The 17156-nt window shown below is 44.7% G+C and overlaps 1 protein-coding gene across 3 annotated transcripts in view; it reads right to left on the minus strand.

The window, feature by feature from the left end:
* Positions 1 to 17156, minus strand: part of TBC1D1 (TBC1 domain family member 1) — a 219884-nt gene that overhangs the window by 135597 nt on the left and 67131 nt on the right. The gene's annotated exons all lie outside the window — the stretch shown is intronic.

Here is a 17156-nt window from a genome sequence, read left to right on the forward strand (position 1 = left end):
ACACATGCAGCGTGTGTTCAAGAGAGGCTCTCTCTTCTACTTCTTCTCAGCCAAAGACATACAATGTGAAAAGATCTGGAGAGGCTGCCCGTGGTAGTCTCCGGGTAGCAGGAATGGGATGATTTGCTATCTTTTGTTATCAATAGGCTCTTTTGCTCTAATTTTCATGTACCGTTTTGTAATCTTAAAGATTATTTTTCATTTTTAAAAAAACATTTTTTAAAGATTTTTTTTTTATTTATTTGCCAGAGAGACAGCAAGCGAGTACACACAAGCAGGCAGAGAGGCAGGCAGAGGCAGAGAGAAAAGCAGGCTCCCCGCTGAGCAAGGAGCCCGATGCGGAACTCGATCCCAGGACCCTTGGATCATGACCTGAGCCGAAGGCAGCGGTTTAGCCCACTGAGCCACCCAGGTGTCCCAAAAAATAAATTTTTTAAAACTTTAAGAGATTTTAGAGATGGGGCACCTGGGTGGCTCAGTGGGTTAAGCCTCTGCCTTCGGCTCGGGTCATGATCTCAGGGTTCTGGGATCCAGCCCCGCATTGGGCTCTCTGCTCGGTGGGGAGCCTGCTTCCTCCTCTCTCTCTGCCTGCCTGTCTGCCTACTTGTGATCTCTGTCTGTCAAATAAATAAATAAAATCTTTAAAAAAAAAATTTTAGAGATTATAGTATCTTGTTATTGGATGAGGCCTTCCAGGGACAAAATTATATGGAGAGTGGAGGGGAAAAAAATCATCATTGTAAATACATGAGGATAAATTATTTCAACAGTACAAGTGAATTGGCATATATTTCTAGGTGGCCCCAAACGTTCACTATGTAACCTACAGAAGCCTTTAAGTCATGAAATACAATCTGAAAGACAAACATCAACACCTATAGAAAGTAAAAACTTTAGATGACAATCTAAAAGCAATATTCAAAAGACTCCTTCTACATGCCTCGGTAATTACTTATGACAAAAATTTTATCTTAAATCAAAATTGTGATAATAGTAAGAACTGGGGGGGCACCTGGGTGGCTCAGTGGGTTAAAGCCTCTGCCTTCGGCTCAGGTCATGATCTCAGGGTCCTGGGATCAAGCCCCTCCCTGCTCAGCAGAGAGTCTGCTTCCTCCTCTCTCTCTGCCTGCCTCTCTGCCTACTCTCTCTCTGTCAAATAAATAAAATCTTTTAAAAAAAATAAAATGTGACAAAGATTGCATCCAAAAATAAAATTATAAAAAGAAAAAATAGTAAGAACTGGTCTACTTGGGGCACCTGGGTGGCTCAGTGGGTTAAAGCCTCTGCCTTCGGCTCAGGTCATGATCCCAGGGTTCTGGGATAGAGCCCCACGTCCGGCTCTCTGCTCCGCAGGGAACCTGCTTTCTCCCCTCTCTCTCTCTGCCTGCCTCTCTGCCTACTTGTGATTTCTCTCTGTCAAATAAATAAAATCTTTAAAAAAAAAAAAAAAAAAAAGAACTGGTCTACTTTATGAAGCTGACAGTTCAAACTTGAGTTTAGATAACCATTAACCTTACTGACCAGACAAATATTCTTGCTACTTCTTAGGAACTGCAGTAAAATGAATTTCATTCAAATGATGACATTTGTGGTCACAGTATGGAATCCCCTTGACAACGGTATTAATTTTTTTAAACGCGAAGTCATTTATAGCACAGGCTACCCCTCACATTCACTTACGGTGCCTTTTTCAGGGCACCATATTCAAATTATTCAAAACTGTCCTCCCCATCCCATACCAAAACCAGTATGTGGTAGAGTCCACGAAGCCAGGTGTGGGCTGATCCCAGTCTCTGCCTCTGTGCGGCAGGTCACCTGCTCCAGCCCACACGGCAGGCCAATCCCAGCCCCCTCACCGCCCTCTCACCAGCATCGGGGAGGTCCATGGCAATTGCCAAGCAAATGTCTGATATTTAAACTTACGAATGCATGATTGCCAGACTCAATCACATTCTAAGGTGTCATAAATACGTCAATTATTTACCATTTTTCAACACACAACAACTAGCTTTTAGAACACGGACTGCATTCTTGAACAAAACCGATCACACACATTCAGGAATCCTGAACCTCACTCAGATCGACAGTAGAAAAAGGTCTTTTCTCTTATATCATTTTACCTGGAAATAAGCTCTCCTCACCAAACAGCCATTCCTTTTCTTTAATCTTTTTTTTTTCTTTTTAAGATTTTATTTATTTATTTGAGAGAGAGACAGTGAGAGAGAGCATGAGCGAGGAGAAGGTCAGAGGGAGAAGCAGACTCCCCATGGAGCTGGGAGCCTGATGTGGGACTCCATCCCTGGACTCCGGGATCATGACCTGAGCGAAGGCAGTCGTCCAACCAACTGCGCCACCCAGGCGTCCCCTTTTCTTTAATCTTGATCAACAAGCAACTCAGAACTTTGGCGAGTAAAGGATAGGAGTTTGAACCAGTCTCATCTGTTCTCCACTTAACATATTTTAACTCTCTCTGTGATACTAACTGTAACAACAATACTATTTGTGGCTCCTTGGCCTTCTCAGAAGTTCTAAATGTGAGACTGTATCCTAGCACAATACCTCAAAAGCAGTTTAAGTGGCTAATACTTTTCCTGCTTTCAGAGATGAAGGAAATCAATAAAAGAAACACACAAGAAAAAAATCAGAGTATAACACTGCACAAAGAATAAAGTAGCTCAAGCCTGTATTCATAACCAGTGCCAAGCCCTCAGCTGACATTTCTCTTCCTCCCTGACCCACCGGACGTTCCTAGTGCGTAAGAAAGAAAATCTTGTTCTTGTCCTAGCACCCAGCCAAACATCCATGCCCCGTCTCCCTCAGGAGGCTTACTCGTGTCACACTGAAGGGAAAGAGCTGCATTCTCAAAATCACTTCCAGTTCCAAAATTCCACTATTCTATAAAAATAAATTAGAATACAGAATGAAAACTTGAAAAACAAGAAAAAAAATCCCAACATCAGGAACACAAGTGAAGTCTTAAACATATGTAAATTACAAAACCAAAAAAACAAAACAAAAAACCTAGAAACCTCAGCCGGGTAAGTAAGTACCCACGGGGCAGACTCAGCTTGCCAAAAGTTCATGCGAAAAAGATTTAAGGATTTTAGTTGACCATTTAGCTCAGGATAAGCCGGCAGAATGGCCTGGAAACCTGAAGAGTGAAAAAGAACAAAAAGCCTATGGCATTAGGAGGAACGTCATCCTTACAGTAAAGGGAAGTAGGGGGTCACAGCCTCATCAACCTTGCCACTGACTGGGCCACACAGAAGTTTCATTTTCGGTTTCAGCAGACTTCAAAAGTAGCAGCAGGAGGAGTCACAACGTGCCTACAATTCCATCAATGGAGACCAGGGCTTTCCGTGTGGGAGGGGGACGCCAGGAAGCCTTGCAAATCTGTCTCAAGGAAGAGGCATTAGCACTCCCTCTCATAAAGGGGAAGGCAAAAGGGTAAGAAACAAAGGGAGAAAGACTGCTGCTTCAAATAAAACATCTTTCTATTAGAGCGATGTGCAATGGTCGAATGCTGAGCATCCTTCGAGAAGAGCACTGGAGGGGGAGCAAGTCCACACTGCTCAGAGTCAGACTTTCAACTCCCAGGCTTAGGGCTTCGTTTAAGACAAGCACCTGGGGCGCCTGGATGGCTCAGCCCTTAGGCGCCACCTGCCTTCTGCTCAGGTCATGATCTCAGGGTCCTGGGATCGAGTCCCACATCGGGCTCTCTGCTCAGCGGGGAGCCTGCTTCCCTCTCTCTCTCTCTCTGCCTGCCTCTCAGTCTACTTGGGATTTCTCTCTGTCAAATAAATAAATAAAATCTTTAAAAAATAAAAAATAAAAATAAATAAAAAGATAATTTCTTTATCTACCATCTCTAGCTCTGAACTGTTTCCTCAATTCAACTCAAATTTCCAATCACCTCGAAGAATCCCCAAACTTCAGGCACCATGACCTTAAAGCATCCCAATCAAGCTCATCTCTTTGCCCTAAAACTGGCCTCTGTCTTGTTTCCCCAAATGCCCTCCAGGTAGTTAGTTTGAAAACCTGGGAAGTGTTTCCTCTTCCCTCTCCTCCCTCTACCTGCCACCAGCCGTCAGCCTGTGTGTTCTATCACTAGGAGACCCAAACCTCAAGCGCAGGTCTCAGCCTGCGGGCACTCCCACCAGACCAAAGCAAGACCACCGATGCTCGGCCCTGCCCGGCCACGCCCAGGGGACATACCCACCCACCGCACTCTCCACCGACAGCCCCAATGGTGTCAACCTACCACTCGCAGACGGTCCAGGGCTTCTCTCTAATCTCTACCAAGCACTGACAACTGCAGGCAAAGGCTTCAGAATGCCCCACGGGGGTGGGGGTGGGGGTGGGGGTTCCATGATCATTTCCTCCTGGGAGTTCACTGGGCAGGGGTGGCGGGGTTCATGCACCAATGCACCACCACCGACCCTGGGCTTCCGCTCATTTGGAATTCTACTTCGTGCCTTGGCTTATGCAGCTTCTTCCATTCGAATGTATTTTCTCATTCCCCGGATGAGAACGACTCACTCAACCCAGTCATTTTTTTTTTTTTAAAGATTTTATTTATTTCTTTGAGAGAGACTGAGAGTGAGAGGAGTATGCACAAGAAGGGGGTAGGGGCGGAGGGAGGGGGAGGAACAGACTCACCGATGAGCAGAGACCCCGATGTGGGACTTTATCCCAGGACCCGGGGATCATGATCTCAGCTGAAGGCAGAGGCTTCACCAACTGAGCCATCTAGGTGCCCTCAACCTACTGACTTTATCAGGAAACAGAGCCTCAGAGGGCTGGAACCACTGGCACCTGGTCAGGCCGCCCAGAACTGGACCTCCCTGTTCAGGACTCTTGTTCTAGATCCCACCAGGTGCTCATGATTTGCTTTTAGTTTTAACTAGGAGGTAATAAAGTCTTCGGTTTGAAATTTCCTTATTAGACTAAAGCCCCTAAGTCCGTTAAATTAAAGCAAACACATACCAACAAAACAGAACAGAAAAAAACCTCCCCAAAACAAAAACAACTGAGCAGCAGCCAGTGTCCAGATTCCTAGTCTCTCAGACTTTCAAGCTTTATTGGATCTGCACTTCCAAGTTTAACAGGTGCCGTGTGAGTATGAAGAGGAGTCTGATGCCCATCAAGGGGTCTGCAGCAGAGGCTTCAGGGCAGAACTGTGCTTTCCCCACGCAGAAGAGCCAAGTGGGCTCCACTACCTCTGTTTATTCAATCAGGATCAGAGCAAAACAACCATTAGATCGGAAAAGCGCACTAGAATGTGCAGAGAGGTCCTCCAGGACCCCCACATCCAAACCACAGTACTGGCTCCCAAACCGAAAGCAATGCTTTTGAGAAGGACGATATGGAAGCTGAAAGTGCACGGTCAGCCCTGACTATCTCTGCTGAGGAAACACAATGAGGAGATGGCCAGGTGGGATTCACGGCACGTGGAAGGTGCCGACCTCCATGTAGCAAAGGCTGCTCCGCGGCTGACCCCTCCTTCAGCCCCGCTGACCGCCGGCCTGCAGTGCAAGCAGCTTCAAGCGTGAGCCATCACTGCACCAGCACGAACTGCACATTTCCCCTCTTCGCATCCGCGTCCCGAGTGTGAGCCATCACTGCACCAGCACGAACTGCACCTTCCCCCTCTTCGCATCCGCGTCCCGAGCGCCCAGCCCGGAGAAGATGTACATTCAATGTATCGTGAACAACACTGCACTTGAAGATGCCGGGTTTCTTGGCCAAGATGTCTGGAGTACCACAAATTACGCTAGATGGTGTGGCAACTGCAGAACAGTGAGACAGAAGTGTACGCTCCGATGGCCGAGCACACTGAACTCCTTCCCTGGGTGGGGAGGCGGGGGGACATCTGGAGATCACAGTCTCAGCTACTTTAGACACTACAGATCTGACGAAATCAAACTTTGGTCTGATACTCATTCAGCTAAGAAACAGTAGGTGGTACAGAGTCAGAGAGCTGCCTCCACTGAAATCCAGTGTTCTATAAACTCCTATGTATTACCTCCACATGTTTCCAAATTACGGAAGAAAATCCCTGCAGTTCACCCACACGCCAGTAATACGGCTATTTGTGGAACGACAAGAGCTGTGACCACAGTGAAAGTATCAGCAATACTTCACACTCAGACAATGAATCAATAACCAGCGCACAAAGGGCCACAAAGTCATTGCTCATAAGCAGGCTTCTGGTTTGTGTGTCTGAAGTCAAACTTCACAACTAAGTCTCCAATATTTTAACTTAAGAAACCTACACATTTAGGAAAAATCCTAACACAACAGTGGCCATCACAATAGTCCTATGTAAATCTCTCTAAGCAAATATTGTCTCACAGACCTTAGAGTTTATTTTCACCTAATGACTGATTTCCTCTTGGCCCACCCTGTAGAAAGAACTTCCTCAAAATACCATTTGGCCAATTCTCTGCCTTCAGCAGGCCTACAATTATGAACTCGGCTAAACAAATAAACTTCCTTCCTATTTTTAAAGTTTTCCAAAATTGGAGAATCTACATCTTTGGTTGGCACACTATTTCCCGGACTTAGAGCCTTGGCCGTGAAGAAATTCTTCACAGTATTTTGAGAGATAAAAGGACTTCAGAAATGGCCAGGCAGCTATTCCCCACCTCTATCTTAGGGAAGGGGAAAACAAGGTAAAGTTGTGACCTTGGGCAAGGTCACATGGGGGGTGCTGGTGGCAGAGGCCGATGTAATTCTCTCTGCCCCATTTTCCCCTTATCTGATCAAAATTACCTGTGGCCTGATGAAGCATTTTGCTCGTTCCATACTAGTGAACCAGAGCTTATGTTTAATTCATGCAGAATGTGATAAAACAACAAAGATTCTAAATATCATAGCAAGAACCAGGTGACATGAAGAACTCTGGGCTAAGAACCAGAACACCTTAACCTTAGCTCTGACTCTGGGAAAGCCACCTCACCTCTGGAGGGCTCAATATTTCATCTTTGAAAAGAGGGACCAGAACAAAGCAAGCGCAGATGTCGTCTCCACCCGTACCTTGAGTGAGGGGGCGGCAAGATTTCACCCCTATTAAGGGCTTCCTCAGAGCCGGGCACTGTTCTGAGTACATTCTATGGGGACATCCTCCACAGCCTGGAGGACAGCCCCGTCCCCACTCCGTGGATAAACACATTCATCCACGCAGAGAAGGGACCTGTCTGTCGTCACAGCTCCATGGGGGACACGTCAGGAGGGGATGTGTCCCAGGCCAGCGGCTGCAGGGGCTCTCTCTTCCTTTTCAGTGGTGGACAGTCTCTGACGACTGGCCCCACTTGCAGTAACAGAGAGTCCAAACGAAGAACAATTACAGCGATCATTCAACACAATGTTCTGATTTTACAGATCAAGGACGGAGGCCCAGGGAAGTACAACTTCGGTCAGGAAACTGAATGGCTACACCCACCCCACTTCCTAGACAAGTTTATCCTAAAAAGTGCTTTCATGGCTCCCGTCACTTACACCATGTCATGTGCCACCCAAACACAACTCTCTGATGGCAGCGGGGCAACGACCCTCACTCCCATGGCAACTAGCTGTGGTTAAACAGCAAACTCGAGGTGAGCTGGGGCCTCCAACCCGAGCCTCTTGTCTCCAGTCCTGTGTATTATCCCAGGCTTGAAAAAATGTCCACTGTGGTAGAAGTCTCTGGAGAGCCTATTCAAAACAGTCCCTAAACACAAAGAGAATTTCCCAGAGAGGCTAAAACATGCTTCTATAGTGCTCTGAGAAAAATCTCAGACAATACTCTAAGGCCCACAACTCCAGTCAATAAGAAAATAAAAAATCAGGCTATGGTCATCTCAAAACTGACCTCTTTGGTCCATCATTCAATTGCCCCTAGTCTCCCCACCAATCTTCACCAATCTTCAATCTTCCTACCAGTGATTTGATTTTCTTCTTACTTCCTGTTCTCTTCCCTCCCTAACCAAGAACATCATGAAATTCAAGCTTTTTAAAAATAGGAGTTCCACTTCTGGTATAATTTCACTCTTACACACCTATTTTCAAAAGCAAGTTCGGCGGACATAACATTTTACGCCTCTCCCTTAAGGAAAAAGGAAAATTCAAATTCTTAGTGGGACAAAATATTTTAAGTTCTGACCCCCCTTGCTTCGTATCTTGAACATGTGTTGTAATCCCTTTATGACAGAGATCGCACAGGTACAACAGATAAAACGTGAATTTACAGCCAGACCATTCAAGCTTTAATCTTAATAGCGCCGACAAATGACCTAAGCGCTCTCAACTTCAGTTTCTTTACAGTACTTCCCCAAAGAAACAGGAGGAGGGAAGAACACCCCCACCCCCGGGATGATCTGAGCTGACTACTCCCTACACAACGGCTGGCGCATATTAAGGGCTCAAAAACACAATCATCTTTCCTTTCCGCTGTTGCATTAACACTAATGTCGTTTTCTCTCCTGTTAAATCTGCTTTGCAAATAATGTTTTTCTGAAAAAACTCAATCTCCCCTATTAGAGGAGAAGAGACACATTATACACACCTCCCCTCTGTCCCACAGGATGCCCTCCAGGAACTAGAGTGAATCAGCAGGTCACTGGAGCCCAGCACGGGGACTGTGTCGCCACACTGGACTTGGGCAACTTCCACTGTCTTCAACTACTTGGGCCCTGGGTCCTTCCTACTCAGAACTCACACCACTGGGCAGGCCTCCGGGGCTGTTGAGCATTTATGACCCCCCTCACGTGTCGGAGGACCTCTATCCACCCCCGCAGACTTCAGGCTTCCTTTCTTTGTCTGTTTCCCTACAGGCACCTGGACCACCGCTGAAAATACATGTGTAAACAGCTGAGTGATTAAGTAAGGTATTCTGAAATACAATATGTTAATAGACAGGCACACTTTTGATTTTAGAAAAATACTTCAAAGAAGAAAGTGCAAACAGCAGGGCAACATCAACAAGGTGTGCAAAATCCAGGGGTCCAAAACTCTGGGTTTAAGTTCTGCCACAATGAGGTGTGTGATCTTGTTCGAATAAAGTTGCTTCCCTGCTCTGGCACCCGGTTTCCTCATGGAGAAGAGAGAAAATGCAATGACATTCTGGCTGCAGCAGAATGACCACTTCCCTAGTCACCACTACAGAAAGGCATGTGCAGGCCCGAGGGCACGCCCTGCTGAAGAAAACGGGCCACTCTCAACTCTGAATCTCGCCATATCTGGGCCATTTGTTTGAAGTGACTGCCTTCCCCAAGGTTAAAAATCACTGGTCTCAAAAACAAGGCAAGAGAGTTGGAAAGCAACCCTGAATGATTACAAAACATGCTGGAAAACTACAAGGGTACCCTAGCAATTCTTTTCCATTCACCATACATCAGGGACATACAACTCAATCACCTTTCCTTAAAGACTTAGTTCAGGGGGCACCCAGGTAACTCAGTCGGCTAAGCAGCCGATCTTGGTTTTGGCTTGGGTGGTGATCTCGGGGTTGTGGCCTGAGCCCTGGGTTAGGCTCTGCGCTCAGTGGGGAGTCGGCTTTACTCTGCATGAGTCTCTCACTCCCTCTGCCCCTCCCCCAACTCATGCACATGCACATTCACACTCTCTTGCTCTAAAATAAATATATTTTTTTAAAGAACTGAACTCATCTCATATCCTCAAAAAAATCTCCCTAAATCCCCAGCTGAGTGATTCCCCATGCACACATCTGTACGATTTCATGAAATCATCTCCATAGGTGTACCGCTCCCTATTAAATCCCAAGCTGCACACAGGCTGGGCCCCTGTCCCGCTCATCTCAGGGTCCTCGTGCCCACACCTCACTTGCACACGAGCTGCGGACAAACTGCAAACTCAACCACATCCAAAGACTTTACCCTCGCAGATGATCTTCCCTATCTCCTTCCTATGCAGATTTTGACATTACTCAATTTTAAAACAGGATCTTTAAAAAGATGACTAGGGAATATGTTATTTTTTAGATAAGAAAGGCCCAAGTTTAACTTAGCCCTGCTCAACCAAAGTAAATGAACAAGGCCTAGTAGTCTAATCTCATTAGAACACATGACAGATAGAAAAATAATTTGCAAAATTACTTTTGTACCAAAGTACATAAAGATTAAGGACATTCTTTCCATCAAGTCTTTTCTTTAAACCTAACAAAATGATGTCAACAGCTATTTCATGCTCCCAATAGCAAAATCAGAAGTAACAGAATTGGAAAAATCAAAGATATTTAACTATAGATACACAAATATAACCATTAAAATTTTTGTTTTTCTATAACTTTATTATATATTTAGTAAATACCACCACATATTATGAAATAAAATTCAAAAGAGCAAATTTATTATTTCTAGTGCTTAAAAGTTAAAAATCAAAAGGAAGGGGGCGCCAGGGTGGCTCAGTGGGTTAAAGTCTCTGCCTTTGGCTCAGGTCATGATCTCAGGGTCCTGGGATCAAGCCCCACATCAGGCTCTCTGCTCAACAGGAAGCCTGCTTCCTCCTCTCTCTCTGCCTGCTTCTCTGCCTACTTGTGATCTCTGCCTGTCAAATAAATAAATAAAATCTTTAAAAAAAAAAAAATCAAAAGGAAGGGGGGGCCTCCACATTATGTCATCAGGGAAACAGAAATTAAAGCAACAATGAGATACCATTGTTGCATTGTTGCAACAATGAGATACCATCACTTACCCACTGAAACAGCCACAACCTGAAACACTGACAACACCAAACACTAACGAGGATGTGGAGCAACAGGAACTCTCATGCACTGCTGATGGGAATGCAAAAATTGTATACCCAGTTTAGAAGACACTTTGGCAGCTTCTTACAAAACTAAACATATTCTTACCAATCCAGCAATCATTCTTTTTGATGTCATCAGCCTAACTGAAGGGAGCTAGAAACTTACACCCACAAAAAAAGCTGCACAAAAACGTTTACAGCTTTATTCATACCTGCTAAACCTTGAAAGCAACTGATGCCCTTCTAGGTGATTCCATCTAGACAACAGAATGTTGTTCAGAGCTATAATGAGCCATCAAGCCATGGAAAGATACAGAAGAAACTTAAATGTACATTATTAAGTGAAATAAGCCAGTCTGAAGAGGATATGTACTTCATGATTCCAGCTATAGGACATTCTGGAAAAGGCAAAACTATAAAGAACAGTGGCTGACAGGGGGTGGGGAGGGAGGACAAGAGGAACAGGTGGAGTACAGGGGACTTTTAGGGCAGTGAAACTATTCTGTATGATAGTAAAAATACATGCCATTATACCCTTGCCCAAATGCACAACACCAGGAATAAACTATAGCACACACTTGGGACTTTCCGAGATAATGTGTCAGTGCAGGTCCATCAACTGTAAAAAATGGTTGGAGATACTGATAATGGGAAAGGCTATCTACGCATGTGTGGGAACAGAGGGTGTACAAGAATTCTCTGTACCTGCTGCTCAATTTTGCTGTGAACCTTAAACTGCTCTTAAAAATTAAGCTATTTTTAAAAAAGAAAAGACAGGAGGGCAATTTGAGTTAATTTTTCAATAATAATCTGATTCTAGTCTATTATAATATCCTAATGGTAGCTGGGATAAAAAGAGAAAAGGCCAAAACATTTTTAAATTTGATAAACTGAATAGTTAATACATAAAATGTTGACTTTTTAAAAAAGGTATAAGAGTATGCAATGCAAAAGCTTCCTTCCACTCTTACTCCCTAGACACCCAATTTCAAGGTTAATTTTTCTAGGTTTTATTTCATGGGACACTATTTCCACTACCATCTTCCCAGATAAAAGTGACTACTCTGAAATCATGGCATTTGTTCCATAAACTATAAGCAACTTTTCTAATAGTAGGTATAACAGAAAACAGAGAGAACCTTGCTATGCAAAGTACAGTCCCCAGGTCATCTGCATTACCTGGGAGCCTGTTGCAAACGCAGGATTTGGGGTTTCATCCGGACTTACTAGAGCAGAACTGTATTTTAACAAGATGTCCAAGTGATCTGTATGCACAGTACAGACAACCACATTACCCTTGCTTTTGCAGAGTTTAGAGGCCAGTAGAGGAGACAAAAGAATCAACCACAACACAAGGCATCATATAGAATGGACTACAAGGGTACGGGAATTTGGGGAAAGGTAAGCTTTGGTCCATAGGGCCCAACCCCCACCCCCACCCCTCACCCCAGCCCTCACCCCCTGGGATCCCACGCCAGCCTCTCTGAAGGGGTCTACCTGCCACGTGCATTCCAGCGCTGCTCACCTGTGCGGTTTCCTGCTCACTACAACTGACTGAGGTTTCTCAAATGTGCCACCAGGCCTCTGCACCTGCCCCTCTAATCACCTGGCACACCGTGACCGTCCTTAGTGCAAGAGCCACTCCCTACTCCCCCATGGCCAGCGAGCTGTCGTCCTGGGAGAGGACATGCTTTGGGAGCTCTTTTCTACCGGGATGATATATGCATCCGAGGAATGAATGAATGAATACTCAAAGATGCTTCAGGCGTGAAGGATGGGACAGGTTTAGATAGTCAGGGACAGACCAAGGCAGATACATATATAGGTTAAGATCAGTTTAGGGAATTTGGGGGGAGAAAAAACTAATGTGCTTTTTGGTCATTATGAGATCTGCTCTGAGCTCCCTGCTGTGTTGTGGATGAGGCAGGGTTTCTACTCCTGTTTTTCTCCCTTCTCTTTTCATAAAACCAACCTGTGCCCATGGTGCTGTTACTCTAAGCAACCAGAGCTCCCCCAGAGAGGCTGCTGTCCCAGGCGGGCAAACGGGCCTCAGGGGAGCCCTGCCCAAATCCTGATCCCGGCTACGCCAGCTTTGCTTAGCAGAGGCAGCACATTTTTCAAAGTCAAGGAATGGTCTGATTAGGACAAGGAGTCCTCCCCTCTTTATTAAACTCAAACACTCACTAATTAAACATAAGAGAAGTCTCCCCCCCAAAAAAATTATATTTTTAAATAATTCATCACATGAACCTAGGACGCACTACATGCAACGGACTCGACCCCGGGAAGCAGAATACCCGCTGCCTAAGCACCAGGTGTGGGAAGATGTGCGCCTTTCAGAAGGCTGCTGGGTGGCCCTCGGCATGGCAGCCCAGCTGGCCAGAGGCTCGCAAAATGGGCTGCTCCGGTCTGCAGGAAACTGCAAAGGTAAACAAACCACACTGGCATCAGGACACAACTGGGCCGGAAAGCCCTGTTCTTCAGAGGCAGCCAACCAAGGGCAAGTTGTACTCAACATAGATGTAATTAGTTTCTCGGTCATTTGCACCAGTCTCAGATGAACACGAGAGCAAAGCCACCCAGTCACCTCATTCAGAAGATAAAGAACAGTGATGTCTCCACAGGTGTCCCCTCCTTACTACGGAAGTCCAAACTAGCCCAAACTAGCCCAAAACACAACAGCCTAAGTGTCTCTCTGCTTCCACCCCACGTACACATCAGCCCACAGAGCTCCTCAAGTTCACACCCTCCAATGGCTCCCTTTGCACTTGAAGCCAAGCCAAACCCGGTCCTGGGCCTGCAGAGCCCTAAAGGGCCTGGCCCAGAAGGCCCCTTCCCAACTCAGGGCCCACAGCTCTCCCCGCTCGCCAGATGGCAGTCACACCTGCCTTCTCCCCACTGCTCTAACGTGTCCACCTGAGCCACCTCCAGGCCCTGGTCTCTGTAGTTAGGTCCTGCCCACCCCCACCCCAGGGGTGGGGGTGGGGGGGACCTGCCACCTCCTTGCCAGCCCAGCCCCTCATCACTCTCCCAGAAGCATCTTGCTTACTTTTCTCCCTAGTGCTTACCACCCCCTGAAACTACGTTGTTCATCCGTCTGCTTGCTTCTGCGCAGTCTCCCCCACCCAGGACCCGAGCTCCAGGAAAGAAGGGAGCTGGTCTGCCTTAGTCATTGCTGTATCTCCAGCTCCTCAAACAGGAGCGGGCATATACTAGGTGTGCAGTAAGTATCTGTGCAGAACCATTTCTGAAATGACATGCTGAATGAATAGTAGCTCATAACCTTTGTTTTCAGCAAAGCCAAAATATGAAAAACCTGGTTTCACATGTTAGCGACTATTTTAAACATTAAAAAATATATATATATTTTTTAAAGATTTGACTTGTAAGTAATCTCTACACCTAACATGGGGCTTCTGAGATCAAGAGTCACATACTCTACCCACTAAGCCAGCCAGGTGCCCCCAGTGTGTACATTTTCTAAAGGATAAGTCTTGGGACACTTGGGTGGCTAAGTTTGTTAAGCGTCTGCCTTTGGCTGGAGTCATGATCCCAGGGTCTTGGACATTGGGGCTCCTTGCTTAGCAGGAAGGCTGCTTCTCCCTCTGCCTGCCACTCCCTCTGCTTGTGTTCACGCGCTCGTACTCTGACAAAATCTTTTAAAAAGTAATAAATAGGGGTGCCTGGGTGGCTCAGTGGGTTAAGCCTCTGCCTATAGCTCAGGTCATGATCTCAGGGTCCTGGGATTGAGCCCTGTATTGGGCTCTCTGCTCAGCGGGGAGCCGCTTCCCTCTCCCTCTGCCTGCCTCTCTGTCAAATAAATAAATAAATGTAAATGGGGCCCCTGGGTGGCTTAGTGGGTTAAGTCTCTGCCTTTGGCTCGGGTCATGATCCCCCGGGTCCTGGGATCGAAACCCTGCTCAGCGGGGAGTCTGATTCCTCCTCTCTCTGACTGCCTCTCTGCCTACTTGTGATCTGTCTGTCAAATAAACAAATAAAAATCTGTTTAAAAAATAATAAATTAAATAAATAAATAAAATCTTTTTAAAAAATAATAATAAAAAATAAAGGATAAGCCTATGTGCAAACTGAACTAACTCCTCCAGGGCATCCACAGTACCTGGTACATAAAAGGTGCCCAATAACATCTGGTGAATACACAAGCAATGGAAAAAAATATATGGCATCAACTGCATGAAACTGCACTTGAATTTGAGAACACAGCAGGCTCATTTTCCTTTTTACCTGACTGAATACATATATATTGAAAATCCACTACTTTGGGATACTAGCAATAAGCCAGTATCATTACAGGCAGGTGCAAATCCAAATAAATTCGGAAAGTTACCTGGTGGTTCTGTAGCAGGTTTCACTAACTGATGCATGGGAGGCACAGAAGTGATCAACAGAAATACTCAAAACTGCCAGGTGGCTGGGACATCTGTGGGTTTAGTATAAATATCATGATGCCTGAGAAATTTGTTTTTATTAGCAATCTATGGGAAAACACACGTGTCCCAATGAGAGACTAACCAAGGAATCTCACCTCTGTAAAACCTGTCCCATTTGTAATACAATGTGCACCTGCCTTACTGTTCCAAGGCCATGTCCAACATAAAAGAAAGTGCATCTTAATTTTTTTTTAACATAGAATTCTCTGTTTGGGCTCTATTCCTCACACTGTATGGTCAATATTTACACAATATTAATGCGGCACCCAAGAAAAACAAATATCTGTTCAGGCATCCATCTGCACCAAGCCATGTCCACGCCCCTTTCCCTCTCCCAACCAGGAGTGGAGCCAGTTTGCAAAGGGCAAACTAGAACAGCAATTAGATGTAGTGTTTGTGTGAGGTGTGTGCTCATATTCACGTAGGTGCTCTTGAAGGGTCATTCTAAAGTCAAATATAACTGTACTTGGGATTATGCACACTGTGTGTCCTAGTTGAAACTCCTGTTTCTGCCTTTAAAATATTCCCTAGTTTATAATGCTAACCATGTTCATGCCTTATCTCTCTCTTTTTTTTTTTTTAAAGATTTCATTTATTTATTTGACAGAGAGAGATCACAAGTAGGCAGAGAGGCAGGCAGAGAGAGAGAGGAGGAAGCAGGCTCCCTGCTGAGCAGAGAGCCCGATGCGGGACTCGATCCCAGGACCCTGAGATCATGACCTGAGCCAAAGGCAGCGGCCTAACCCACTGAGCCACCCAGGTGCCCCTCTCTCTCTTTTTTTAATTTATTTATTTATTTGTCAGAGAGAGAGAGAGACAGCGTGAGTGAGAACAGGCAGACAGAGCAGCAGATGCCTTATCTCTTAACAGTAAACCAAATCAGGTTCCCTAGAAAGTCACGCTTATCATCTACAGCCCCAAGAAATGAACTTTCAAATAATTTCATATTCTAAAATCTCACAGAACATATTGTCTATAAAAATCAATTTCAGGATCCAATTTATAATCACACACCACCTAACAGGAATGAAATATAAAATAACTGCACTTTCTCCTGACAACTGATAAATCTGTTCCAAAAACGTTTCATAGTTTTGTTGTTTTGCAGTTTAAATAACTTTGGAATAACATGATTCAGAATTTAGATGAAGTTATCAACATACATTTCATTTAAATAACCTTTTCAAAAGTATTGCCAGTTGGAAAAAGCTGACAATTCTTGTAAAAGTCCTTACAGTTTTGTTTTTTGAGTTTGTGTGTTATTATTATTTTTTTTTAATAAAACTTTGGTCTGGTGTTTTCACTGTCATCTCCTAGGCCAACGTGAGCAAAAGTCCACCTCACTCCTATAGTGAAAAATATCTTTATTAAATAGGTTTTGGAAAAGTAAATAAAACCATAAAATAGTATGAACAATAAGTATTTGGGGTTTTGTTTATTTAGACTTCAAACAGTAAGTCTGGTTTTTTTTATTTCTCCCTTTGGGTTTATGATATAAAGTATAACAGTATACAAGCAGACTCAAATCCTCAACCTAAAATAAAATATAATCAGACAACACACCCTGAATTACTTCTTAAACCACCTCACATCATTTTTTAATTTAGCATTATTTATAAAAGCTAATCAGCTATCACATCAAACCAGGAAATCGGGGCATATCATTCCTTTCTTTTTCAATACAAAACTGCGACTCAAAACTTTTTCATTTACCACCCGCTGTGTTTAAGGAAGTGAAAATTCTGGTGAGGATGAGAAGATAGGATACAGTGCCTGATAATCTGGTTTCTGTGTCTCCATTTTATTAGCACTAATTGATAGTCAAAGCTTTATCTGGCTCAAGGACAGGTATTTATTATAAAACCAGCAGTCTAAGAGCACTGTGTAATTAGCAGACAGAACCACCACCTAATTACTATTTGTAAAGGGTCACAGACTGGCTAACGGGTTCTTCCAATA

Source organism: Neovison vison, chromosome 11 (assembly GCF_020171115.1).
Source record: "Neovison vison isolate M4711 chromosome 11, ASM_NN_V1, whole genome shotgun sequence".
Lineage (NCBI taxonomy): Eukaryota > Metazoa > Chordata > Mammalia > Carnivora > Mustelidae > Neogale > Neogale vison.